This window comes from Sebastes fasciatus, chromosome 3, assembly GCF_043250625.1.
Source record: "Sebastes fasciatus isolate fSebFas1 chromosome 3, fSebFas1.pri, whole genome shotgun sequence".
In the NCBI taxonomy this organism is placed as follows: Eukaryota; Metazoa; Chordata; class Actinopteri; order Perciformes; family Sebastidae; genus Sebastes; species Sebastes fasciatus.
The window spans coordinates 6,850,021-6,864,738 of NC_133797.1; positions in this window are offsets into that span (position 1 = coordinate 6,850,021).

Here is a 14,718-nt window from a genome sequence, read left to right on the forward strand (position 1 = left end):
TACCGTAACACCTACCAAACTGTAACATTTCATGAGGCTGTGATTATCCTGGAGGTCACCACGGGGCATTTTTATACTTAGAGGTCAAGTTTAAAAAAAAAATGGTCCCTCTACAATGAAATGGTTACTATGGGGACTAACATCATCACGCATGAATACAGTTGGGCTCATTGGATCCACAAAAGTCTCAGCTTTACAGTGATACCCAATGTATGTAATTCAAGACCGTTTAGGGACCCCAGTATGTAGAAATATTCAAACACATAATTTTAGAATAGGCGGAAATAACACAGTTATACTGCATTCAAAAAACTGCATGTGATTATCATAAAGTGGGCATGTCTGTAAAGGGGAGACTTGTGGGTTCCCATAGAACCCATTTTAATTCGCATACTTTGAGGTCAAAGGTTAAGGGACCCTTTGAAAATGGTCATGCCAGTTTTTCCTCGCCAAAATTTAGCCTAACTTTGGAGCGTTATTTGACCTCTTTCCCAACATGCTAGCATGACATGGTTGGTACCATACCAATGGATTCCTTAGGTTCAAATGTAAGTACACTTGTGACGACTCCTCCTCCCTGGCACCAGCTCTCCTTTTGCTTGTTGCTGCTCACACTGAAAATCTGAGAACACATGTAAATTAAAGAAAAAGGTTTCACCTAAACAACCAAGTAAATGGTGTAATCGATCTACATCATCAGACCCAATCAGATCCCCTTTTTAATAAAAGGACACTAACAGAATGACAGACGGTATTAGTCTGGTCCAGGTCACTCAACAGCAGACGTGATACAGGCCACACTGCTTCTTGTAATTCTGTTTCAGTGTGTGTGTGTGTGTGTGTGTGTGTGTGTGTGTGTGTGTGCGTGCGTGCGTGCGTGCGTGCGTGCGTGCGTGCGTGTGTGTGTGTGTGTGTGTGTGCGCGCGCGCTTGTGTGCGTGCGTGTGTAAGCGGGTGCATGTTTGAGATCAGTCGAAAGAGTAAATCCTCTTCAGACACAATATGACCTTTGACACTGTGTGTGTGTGTGTGTGTGTGTGTGTGTGTGTGTGTGTGTGTGTGTGTGTGTGTGTGTGTGTGTGTGTGTGCGTGCGTGCGTGCGTGCGTGCGTGTGTGTGTGTATGTGAATGACCTATTCCTGGGTGGTGGTGTTTTATGTACTGCAAATGAAAAGAGAGCAGAGGGCAGAGATACATGACCTATCCATACACACACACACACACACATTCTCCGACAGAAGTAAAAGTTTGATAAAGTGAAATTTGTATTGGCTGTGTCAGAAATAATACTGCTAACATATTTTAATGATTTTTTTTTTTAAATGATTTTTATTTTGTTGTTCATGTGATTTCGGGCTCATTTTTCATTTGGACTTTTTAGTAATCTACCGTTATCAGATGGTGTCCAACAGCACAAAAACTCAAAAGATTCAATTACTACTTAAATTATTTACATAATTAAGCCATTTCCAAAAATGGTATAAATAACCTGGAATTCTGTCAATTGATCAGTTGAGCATCATTGAGAAAAGTAAGTCAACTATTTGCTCACTAAAAAAAGAAGAAGCTCCAGTATACAGTACTATTTATACACTGAAGACACTACTTGATAGCTTGATTATGTGTGCGTGTGTGTGTGTGTGTTCCATAGTGAGCTTCTCTTTCAGGGATGTGCCAGCATTTAATGAATGAAGAACAGATGAAAAAATGTCATCTTGATTTGTATTCTACAATTTATGAGAACTGTCTTTTTCAGTGAGTTGACATGAGCTGAACCCAGTGACTATAATATAAACTGTTAACAACTGTGATAGAAATGGTGTTGAATTCATGTTTTATAATGCTAATTCACTCAGACCACAGAGAGGGGTAGTAATTATGTGTCATGCTGGAACATCAAAACACTCAAACATACTTTATCAGTTATAACATGCAGAATGATACATTGACACATTGATTTTGTAATGAACTGGTTTGAATGTGAAACATATGACTATATTAGTTGTTTTTTTATCATATTTTTTTTCCAAATGTATGTTTGTAATAAATAAGGTATTGACGTGGCCTGTAGTTGAGAATCCAATTACTTCTTGTAGGCCTATGTTAGCATGGATGTGACGACCTTCAATGCCATGTTCCCAGGATGTAGAATCACTATCTGAGCTTGTGATGTTCAAAATGAATGTATTAATACGTAATGTTATGTGTTACTGAAAAAAGAAAGAAAATAATGAACATCACCATCCGACACCATGTAACCCACGAGCTCTCTCTCTGCTGCTGCTGTTGACCCAAGTTGGGTCTCAGGAGCAGGAGGATGGTGATGATGATGAAGGGGCTGGTGTTTATTTAGTCCAGCTCAGACCGGTGGCCCGGGTCGACGTCTGGTGGCGTCCCCGTCCAGAGAGCCTCACTTAAGCTTGATGGAGATGATGGATGGCCTCCTGAGCCCCAGAGCCTCTGCACTTCATCAGCATGAGCAGCCACTGCTGCTGACACTGCAATACACACACACACACTGTGCAAGCTGGTTCACACAGCGCTCCTGCCAACACACACCGCTGACACTACAGGTACTGCTCCTACTGTTACCGGGGTTACTACCAACTACCAACACTCATCCATTACCTACTAACTATTGCTTTTGCTGCTACTATAGTAATAATAATACATACACATAGCTTTATTGTTAAGACACATTACATTATTATTGCTTTTATACAAAGACTTTGTTAAGAATCGGTATTGTGATGTAATAATAGAAAGAAAAGTGATATCCTCGCCCGTTGTAGTCATTTTCTCTACTCTATTTTTATCAGTAAATTTACACATTAAATTACATTGAACTTTTAATGTGTAGGAGTTTACAAAATAAATTATTTAATGAGAAAAAAAAGACAGAAAATTAAGTACATAAATAAAAGATAAATATTCATTTTATAACACATATATCGAACACTTATCTCCACACCAAATCAGATCAGTGCACTAAGAGAAATAACACATAGAATTATATTAACACATTTTAACAAAAGAAAATATTTCATTATGACGATTTCAATTTATGTTGAATACTTTGAGCCCATTCTGTAAACTGGGGCTTCAGTCATTACAAACTCATGCCGTGCAGCCACGGAGCTTTATTTGACATTCTAGAGGAGAACCCAAAGTTTCCAACGATACCAAATATGTGAAGCTGTATTTTGGCTTTTCTGCTTCCCAAGGACTCACAATACTTTAGAATGCTCTATTTGAAATCTATTAGAAAAATTACAGTGTTTAAGAAAATATTGGATGCGTCTGAACCTAATGAAAAGCAAATTTGGGCTTGAAACGTAATTTTTCACTTTTTTTTTTTGCAATAAAATCTGAATTTTACAGTTACAGTTTTTGGACTCAGCACCTGGACATGCGTAGGCTGTACTGTACAATTCAAGACCAAATGTTTTTATTTGATGGAACGGTGCTACCACAAACATCTTGGGTTTGAATATTTCACTTCAAATGAAATATTTAAACACACTTGTAAGAGAAATAAATGCATTTTTATTGTTCTCTTCTTTTTCACATCAGATCTCATGTATTGGTACAGTAAATGGATGTTGTTATTGAAGGTTACTCCACAAGTCTTTTAGCATCCAGCAGCCGCTGAAGGCAGTCTAGTAAAAATGCAACTTCTAAATGAAAAGCACGGCCACATGAAGCAGAGATGGAGAATCAATAAAAACTCAAATGAAAAAGAAAGGATTAAGACAGAGAGGATATTAACCCATATCCACTGACATGACAGATAGACACAATTAAAGACATAAAAAAAAGAGAAAACAGAGGATTTACAGAGGGAGTGGAAAAAAGAAAAAACAGAATGAACTGATGTCACATTGCTGCCTGCTGCCGTGAGCCGGGAATGATGGTGGCCATTTTATATGAATACTTCATACTACAGAACGCTTCAGCGTGTGTGTCAACAGATGGTCAGTGTGTGTGTGTGTGTGTGTGTGTGTGTGTGTGTGTGTGTGTGTGTGTGTTGTGATCAAATACAGCATGGTGGATTTCAAAGTTCAAAGCTCAACGTCAACTCTTGATTACATTAAACATCACAGAACTAAACTATGACAGAGAGGATATTTTCACATATTCATGGCAGAGGAATGCATAAGACAAAACTGTTCAAGTGATCATCCATTTTTATATTTTATACACTAGAATAATGTGAACGTGAGTCCGTATTTATGAGGGGGAAAAAAATCACTAAATAAATTCTCAAGTGGACGAGGGGTCTTAGCATTGAAATTTAATTTGACTTCGTAAATGAAAGTTAAGAAATTAAAAAATAATGTATCTATTTTACAGGGACCTTGCACTTCACATTAATAAACACTGCAGTGAATGCTTATATTATATTATATCATATTATATATATATATATATATATATATATATAGTCATATCAAGTTATCATACTGGAAATCCTTCTGCTACATTGTCAGGTATTAATTGAAACATGGACACAGAAGCACACATACACAGCATCAATGTTAATAGACACTTGGAACGGAAACATACAACTCAGAAGATTACTGTACACAGATATTAAAAGTAACACATGCATAAAAAACATAAATCAGTCAGACACAATAAAAGCATTACGGCTACAATGAATAAGATGAACGCAAGTGCATTAGGACAGACTGGGGATGGCAAGATAGCATGGTGACGCAAGTTCACAGCATAGATACATCAAACACTGCAAAAGCAAGGGCTTAATGTAGCTGAAACGTCAAATGATGTAAATGTAAAAAGATCTATAGCATGAATAGAACATTTACTGTACTAGGCCACAAAATACCACGTCATCCCATTCGGTAATGGGAACATGCAGTGATGATGAAGGCAAGGTAAGTTAAAAGAGAAACAAGAGCAATTTAAAAAATATGTAAATGAGAATCAACTTCCTCAATTGAAAATGAATGGGAGCGAATTAACCTAATATGGCTTATAGATCACCTAAAAGTCCAGTTTCTAGTTCACAGTTTAAAGCAAGACTATGTCACTTTCTTCTTCCTATAAATGAAAAGTTAAATTCATAAGCAATAAAATGCAAACTTGCTTTATTCAATACATCCAAGGGTTTTGCCTTACTTGGTCTGCTAGGACCAGTAGCTTATAGGGTGTCTAATGTCAGCCAGCTTCAGCTTGATTTAGATGTATAATGGACCTGATGACTATCCTCTATTTGTGATACTCTATGTTTTAGCATGTCCCATGTATTATTGACAATTAATTGTGGCCACAGTTGGTGCAGTTCAGCAAAAGTCACATAATGTGTCTGTAATGTGGGCAGTTAGCATGACGAGTGACTGAAAACATGCTATGCAGATGCAGAACAGAGAGCTACCTACAGAAACTCAAACTGTATCAACAGAACGTCTGAATAAAGATGTCACAGTATCTCTCATGTAGTCTAACCGGCAGGTGATTTGTGGGAAACACCGCAGCTATTTGTCCTAGTTGGAACAAAACATCTCACAGATTTAGATTTAGTAAAACTGACCTTTTGTGTATTTTCAAGCCAAACTCGGTAGTGAAATAATATTACATATTCTAGTATAAAATTCCAGGTTAGGTTAAAAGCCATTTCTCACAGGCTTTAAACCCACCTTTGGCCTTGCAACTGCTGTTTCTGTCACTGTGAGCTAAATCAAAGCTAAAACCCTTGAAACAGAGCCATCAAAACCACAGAAACCACGTCCTCCAAACACGGGAGGATTTACACCATTTCTGCTTTCTGTCTCTCTGCCTGCTGCTCTTGTTTCTCTCTCACTCATTACACAGCCCTGCTGTCAGCCTCCTGCAGGGCACGGCTTCGACTGCATACGCTTTCTAATAAATGCACTCTCATTACCTGATCATTTTCTCATGTTATATTGCCATTATGAGTAGTAACAGTGTTAGTAAAGATGTGAAATATGTTTCTGACCACTTGATTTGTAGTTAAGGTAAGTTATGATGAAAAAAGCCTTAAAACACAACAGCCTGTATAGAACAATATACAGAGACACTTGAAGATGCTTCTTTGTGCATATGTTAAAAATACAGATAACAAAAGTTATCACACTTAGTAACCCACTTAGTTTATTAAGATCCCCGTTAGCTACAGCCTTGCAGCAGCTATTCTTCCCGGGGTCCACAAACACACTGACAATGACAGTGTGAGAATAAACAGGAAAAGACAAAAATACAGAATAATATAACATAATGTTACAGAATAAAACAACACAAGACTGAAACACAGACTCAGACAAGACAAGCTCCTGACAATCAGAAAAAACCCATTTGAAATAGTCTGTTACACTCCATTGTTCCGCAGTTATTGCAAATCATATCATACATCCTACAAGAAGTAAGTAGCCGACATGAAAAATAGCTCTTTTCACCCCAGACTTTCCGGTCCACTGACTCAGACCGCCCCTCCACATCCACCAGACCAGTCAACAAAATCCAACTCACAGTATATCATATACACACAATTTGTTAAAAACTCAGCCAAACTAATGTCTCTATTTTTCACTGTCTTTAATTAAAAGATATGTTGTTTAACTACAATTTTGAATTTAATTTTACTGTTTTCTTTTACTGCAATATGTCTGCAATTTCTATTCGTTCATAGCTCGGTACATGACCGTTCGTTTGATTCTTCTTAAAGGACACAGGTCCAATAATGGATAAACAGTGCGTGCAACAATGCATACAATATACTTATAAATAGTGATAAAAGCATATGCAGGATCCCATACTGAATAACACTTCTACACATTAAAGTGGCAGTAGTCAGAATATTTTTGGCATCATTGGTCAAAAATTCCATAATAACCTTTCAGCATATTGTAATTCAATAGACTTCTGCTCCTCCTCATGGCTCTGTTTTTAGGCTTTAAAAAATCTATATATATGCGCTGACATAATTTGAAACAGTTGAATTGTCATTTGGTGGTAAAAGTAGTGATGCTAACATAATGAACATTCACTGTTGTTAATATCATAAATTGAATTTTATTCCATTATATATTTGATGAAAAAATCTGTATGATGTTTCACCATTTCTGAGATGTTTTCAAAGTAGCCTACTGTAAATATGGTTAATATCTAAAATAAATACATGGAAATAACACTAGTACTGGTAATACTACTAATTCCATGGTAACAAATTGACATATGTTAGTATATAAAACTATGACTAGCATTATAATAGAACATGGTTTGTATTTTACTTTTATCATGACGTAATATCTCAACCGTTTCATAGAGGCCTATTTTAAAAAAAACAAAAAACAGTGGGGTCTGTTTAAAAAACAAATATTGATTATTGTTATCATTTTTCCATTGCTTTTCTCTTTGCGAGGACATTAAAAGATTTTGTCCGGACTTATTAACTATCACATGTTACTGTATGTATTCATCCTCTCATCATTAGCTGGATCCACATTCTGAGTGCGTGTTGGAAACCCTGGCATACCATATATATACATTTCTTAGAAAAGCAAGAAATTATGACAAAAACATTTTGTTTTTTGATATTAAGAAAAAGATAGGAAGAAAGTTAAAGACAGAAGCTCATTCCAAATTCACCCAAATTCAACAAGAAGCCCAGTTTCTCCCAAATAATTCAATAACTTGTAAATGCATAAATGCATGCATGCTGTATAGGCTGTAGCTATACTGTGGGCGTCTTTCTATGTGTGAGATGGCCTTAAAACTGTCCATTTTTAACATTGTATGCTAGATTTTGATCTAATTATTTTCTGTCATTACATTTTCTATTCACTCTCTGACGTATTAGTGTGTGTGTGTGTGTGTGTGTGTGTGTGTGTGTGACGATTGCTGTACAGTACGACAGTAAGCATTCAGAGAAAGAATGAAAATGAATGCTTTCAATGCTGATCAAAATAATCAAAAAGACCTACTTTCATTCTTGACTGAATATAAATGGTGAATTGTTGGCGAAATGTCCTTGAACACACCGTCAGAGCGGCACTTCATTGTTTTCTGCATGGAGGCCACTGATGTAAATAACAGATGGAAAATATTGTCTCTCATAAATTGCTTGGGAGAAGTTTGATTAAACTGTTGCGCTGGGATATCAGAACTTTTATCTTAACTACCTCCAGCTCAAAGTTCATTCGATGATCCAGAAAGTCACTTTTCTGACTGCCAACACCGTCTTCTCAAGATTTCATCCTATTTCTCCCACTTGTTGCTGCCTCTGCTCTCCCTGTTGTCCCCCAGTTCATATCTCATTCACGATGAAATCTGAATTGTTTTCTGTAAGTCTATTTCAAATCGCTCCAACCTTTGAAGATGAAAAGGTAATGTTCTTCCTTTTCTGTAATATGTGTCTAGTTTCTCCGCCACATATCCGCACCACCCTCCTCCAGTAAATATAATTATGTTACTACCATTGGCAGGCCTTTCCAAAGGATTCCTGTGCCTTATTGCTGTTTTTAATTTTGCATTTTCTCCAGGAACTACAATGGTAACTTTTAATCTATTTCTATGTGGCAAAACAGAACAAAGGTGACTCATACTGTACTCTGTGAAAAGCTCAGTACAGACTATCCTGGAAGTCATATAAGCTTTCTGTATTTGCAAAAAAAAAAGACTAAAATAATGCCAAAGTGCTCAATCCAGGTACAATGAACCGTTGCTGATGTTGAGACATTATGTGCAGATACATACTGCACATGTAGCTTCCACCAAATCTGCCTTGTGTTGGTTTGCGTTACTGTCTGGCATTTAGCTACTTAACAAGTCACTTAGTACTTTAGCACACAGACAGATATGAGGCACTATAAGAAGGCTCAGCACTGCCATACTGTTAGTGGTATGTATAATTTGGTACATATCTGTCCATTGTGTACATTTTTACTTCTAAGGACCATCCGTGTCACCCCTTGATTTTAAGCTGTAAATTATTATCACCCTTATTCTAAATATTATTATTTTTTTCCCCTCTGCTTTTGCTAGGCCATGCTTCAGTCCTAATGTAATGAACATGTGTCTTAATTCTTCATAAGCTGAAATGACAGCAAACTATGGAAGTACTTTGTCAGCCTGAGTTCCCAAGAAAAGATCAAATGTCCTTGACAACGCTACATCTTCCTAAAGAATCATTTACATATTTCACGTGGATATGCATGCACATATATCTCCTGTAGAGAGGAAAAAAATGGAAATGTAAGTCTGTTTGGACAAACGCATCAGTCAAATGAATGTAATGTGGAGACCAAACTGTATTAGCATCGTCTACTAGTACCTTGATATGACTGTTTTTTGTTTGGCCTACGTTTACTTTTTTTCTTCTCAAGGTCATGGCTTTAAAGGTGGACCCAAACGCAGAGAGACCATGCAGGCAGGGGAATTAAACAAAATATGATCTTTTAATATCCAAAGCTGATGCTACAAAACAAAGTCGACAAAAAACACAACCAGAGTCCAGATCCGAGGAAACAACAAAGTACAAATGAAACACACCAAAAACCAAACTGAGAACAAACAAACTACTAACCAGAAGACACGAGAAACACGAGCAGGGGGAACACTAGGAACATGGCACGAGTGAAACGGGAGACAAGGCAGACCAAGGCCTATGGAAAGGAGGCTGGGTCACGGGCGGACACGGGTCTTGGGGTATGGGGTACAACACATGCACAGTGTAACTGAAGCTGTGGTCGTGCATTGCGATTGGCTCACTTTCTGCAAGGGCAGACCAGATTTTACTGCGCATGTGTTATACCCCCGAAGATATGATGCGTTGATGACGCGTGACACAGCCTCCTTTCCATAGGCCTTGAGGAGGACCAGGCAGGAGCGACAAACGAACAGACAACGACAGGCTTTAATACAAGAGGGTGATTAGACACAGGTGGAACAAATCAGGGCGGGGCAGACAATCAAGAAAGGCGGGAAAAACTAACAAAGGTAGGAAGTAAAACCTGACAAGACACAGGAGGGGTGAATTTCAAAATAAACCAGGAAACACTGGAATGTATGAATATATAAGAACCCAAATCCAAAACAAACCAAAATCACATTAACAGAACTAATAAACCCAGAGGAGGAACATAAGACAGCCTTAACTATATAACAAAAAGAAAAAGACCAATGACCTCTGGCACAGCCAGACCATGACATTTCTTTTGTTTTGTTTTCAACTTTTGTTTCCCACTTTTTCCAAATAATTTCACATTTGTCACGCAAAATATTTTACTCGAGTACACTGAGATTCCTAATTTTGCTGAAATTCAATTACATGAAGAAGGAGAGAGAGGGAGAAATGAGAGACAGAAGCAGTGAGTGAAAGAGAGACAAAGAACATCAAAGAGAAGAGAGAGTATAAAAGCTTTGACAGCTTCCGATGCAGTCGGACCTGAGGGAAGACTTGTTAAGTCTTTTTTTGCAACACTTTCCAAAGAGGACAGCAGAGAACATAAATTATGTATTTATTTATTCATTTTGTCAGCTTTGGGTACAACAAAAAAACAAACTAGAATCTTGGGAGCACACCAGTATTAAGCATTAACACCATGCACATAAAGCTGAAGTAGGCGAGATTGGAGCAAATATGATTAAAAAAAGTTATTATGATAATAGTCGCTATATCCTGACAGTAGTACCTGAAACAGGTAATCTGAAAAAAATCATGTGCCTCTGTGTCCTCCGGTGCTCCCAGCGGCATCTGCAAGATTTCAAAGACCGCAGGAAAACAAGCAGTAAGAGCTGATCTGGGATCTGCTATCCAGCTTCCGTCTATGAGAGCCGACTATCAATCACTCGCAAACTCTGACCAAATGGTCAAACTAGGCAGCGCCAATCAAATATGAATCAATATTCTGTTACTGTAATACCTATTTCACATGACCGGAGTACAGCCAATAGGAATGCTCACTCTCTGAAATGACCTGTGATTGGTCAAAGTTTTCATAGATTTTTTAAAGCCTGAAAACAGAGCCATGAGGAGGTGCAGAATTCTAGTTTTCTCTCAGAACACTTGAATTACAATATGCTGAAAGGTTATTATGGAACTTTTGCCCAATGAAGCCAAAAATATACCGCCTACTGCAGGTTTAAGTAAAAGTATTAATAACGGCAGACAAAATGTACGTAAGCATACAAATGTAATGAATCTCCACAAATGAGTTGCCTTATCCAGACACATGAAAGTGACGGGAGCTTTGCCGAGATGGATGATATTTCATTCAAGCACGACATGAATCAACGTATATAGTTATTAAACTTAATGCACCAGGAATAAGTGTATCTAATGACAACAGACATTGATCTGGACCATGCACATATAGCAAGGCACTATCATCAAACATGCAACCAAGCCTTTTCCTTGCTTCCTATCCTTGAAATAAGCATTGCTATAAATTGCTAATTTTAATTAAAAAAAAAAAAAAAAAAAGATCAGGGAATGGATTACAGAAACTGAATGAGTGTTTTGTTTCAGACCCCTCTAGACAGCTGTTATCCACATTGTTGTCCAGGCTTGAAGACAACGCTGCCCGTGTCTCAGCTCTTGTCAGATGTTGTGCAACACTCAGCAGCAGCTGGCAGAGCCACGCAGCTCGAGCGGAGGCTCTCTAAATGATGATTTATTAGTTCAGAAGACACACGAGGACATGAACGCTGTTAGATCACGTTTTCTCTCTGTCTCCCCGTGTCCGTCTACCGGTAGATTTACTGCTGCTAGTGCAGCTCCAGGACAGCAGAGAGCTGCTAGCTTATGTTTTCATCACAGACACAGGAAGGAAGGAGGAAATTGAACGAGGTGAGCTCTGAGCATTATGTGAATGAAAAAAAAGGTCCTGTGATGAGGCCGAGATGTAGAAATACACTAGAGAAGGGAGACAGCAGCTGATGCTGTCTAATGAAGGATTCTTTTTGAAAAAAATAAATATCTTTGAATATTTTCTAAAAACATGCCTCAACTTCATAAACAATGCAAATTCAAAAATGTAAATCAAATACCACAATGGAAGCATACTGCAAAAGAAAAATCACACTTAAGGACAGCAGAATGTGTGAGGGAAATGATAATACATGAAAACACTAAAAATGACTGCAGCCGAAAAACACTGCACTTTGACACTACACAAGGACTCCAGGCCAGAAGGAGTGCTAAGTGGGATAAGCTGAATAAATCCTAGTTTCCACCTGGGAGACGTTTTTCTAGCATACCCACTCCAGATTGTTCTTTTCCATCACAGAAATATTGAGTTGTGGCATCGGTTCACTTAAAGAGCTGACGGGACTGCTCGTGGCTGAAGCTATAGCCAGCTGAAATACAGTATTCCTCCTAATCCTGCACTGCTTCCAACTGTTACAACTGCACGGCTATGAAGTCAGAAAAACATGTTCACCACACTTTGTGCACTTATCTGAGCCTTGGAGTGTATTTTGCATTGTATGCTACTGACAGAAAATAAATAGACTGAGTATCTCAGATAGTGTGGAATAGATGAGCACACCAAAAGAAATCAAGACAGAAGGCCACAATATTCATTACACCACACAATACAACATACCGATCTTTTTATTTAGAGTCTTTAAAAATGTAAAGTTTGTCCAGAGGGTGACACTCAAAAAAAGGACACGTGGGATAAAAAAATGAAAAAGGGATTAACACCTGAACACCTGTACAAATATCTTATGTGCAAAATTTGACATTTTGGTCTTCCTAAAAGGAAAATCAGGGATTGTCCAAAATGGAAAGGGTCCCTCTTCTGGGGAGCACTAGTGTGCTCAGTAAGCTTCATGGAAATCTGCCTAATTTGGTACTTCTTGGGACTGTAATAAGGCATCTAACAAACAAACAAAAACAGTCAAAAAAATGATTGACTTCCAGACAAGGGAACTGGAAGTGCAAAAAACAACCAACTTGATTGCAACTTGTAGCTAGCTGCTTTCATTGGAAAAGAGTTGGCAACTCTGGACTGGGTTTATAGGTTGGATCATTTTTATAATCTAGCGTATTCTTGCTAGTTTCTCAAGATTACCAACCCTGTAGCTTTAACAGCATATAACTTGGTGGCGGCATGTTAAAATGATGTACTGCCACCATAAATGGCACCATGGAAACAATGCCAATGGAAAGTCAATTAGGATCCTTTTGTCGTGGTGGACACACACATTCCCAGGTTCAACAGAAATATGTTTTAATCAAAGTCCACATAGGCCTTTCACCCAGGAGACTGCTGTTGTCAGCGTTGAGATATTTTAAATTACGTAGGCTATGTTGCTTTAGCCCTAACCATGATCTTTTCTTTACTAAACCTAACCAGGTAGTTTTGTTGCCTACCTTAAATTGTTTACTGTGATGGTGGCATTTAATGTGTTAAATTACGCGCCACCATCACAGGAAACCACTTAATGCGCTGTTAAAAGCTTGTGGTCATTTCACATATTTCTGTGAGGGGCTGTATCCACCAAAGCATTTGTTCCCTGAGGCTGGTGTATTTTTAAATCCGTTGCAATGGGAGCGTTATGCTACAAACGCCAGCAGCGCAACGAGGCGTCTATTCTGTGCTGAGTGCCGCATATTTGGCGTTTTTTTTTCTTTCTGGTAGCCAGTTGAACTATAAGCTCGGTTGTAAAAGTGTACTGATGAAGTGTATTGATCAACTGACATATCCACATTGATACGATTATCAGTGGTAAGCAGACATGTTTCTAACCAAACCTTTTTTGTAGTTAGCTGTTGTCTTAGCTGTAGTCTGCTATAGCTAGATACACCGCATAGATGAGAAAAGGTCATGCATGTGTGTGTCAGCTCCAGCCATCTGTTAACCAGCTGTGGAATGATGTCTCACATTGTACCTCTCACTCTGTCTCTCTGTTGCTCTCTCACTCTCTCTCTGATCCCTCCCCTGGTGGAGGGAGAGGTGAGCTGAGCTAAGTGGTGCAGAGATGCTTTATGGGTAAAAAAAAAAACTCTCTGAGGGGCTTAGCTCACTGACAATTTATTAACTTCACTTCAGACACAGACACACACACACACACACACACACACACACATGCTAGGGCTAGACTGATGCGTTGTGCTCGGTAGCAATACATTCGTAATAGTATTTACTGTGTACATTTCCAAAGGCTGCTCTGCATAGTAATACTGCCATCAGTGCACTAACTGATGCTTGGTCTTCAGTTATATCTAGTAGGTACTAATTACTATTGCCAGAGGGGAACTGTCAGGGCCTTTAGAAACAACTTTAGATAAATCACAATCAAATTTGTGAAGCATTATGTCTCATTGTATATAGTTTTAAAGTCAATATGAACCTTCCCAACAGCACTACATTATTTTCTATGTTCATTAAATCAAGCACAACGGACACTCTAGCCATGTGTCCCGTCCTACCAGGATTTTATCTTGGTGAGTTACTTGCGAGCTGTCAGGGAGCTCAGTCACTCCCTCTATTATTAGTAGATAGTAGAAATAACCAATCACATTTCAATTTTATGCGGGGGGTGGGTGGGTTCTTTTATGTAAAACAAATTTTGACAGCTACAAACCCCAGGGGAAAGCTATCAGCAACTATGACCGAGGAGAGTGGATATTGTTGCTAGCTTGTTGGTAACACCGTCGTCATGACTGAACTTTAAAACGTCTATAATCATCCATCAGCCGTTTTGTGACGTCTCTCTGCCTCTCCAGCTGG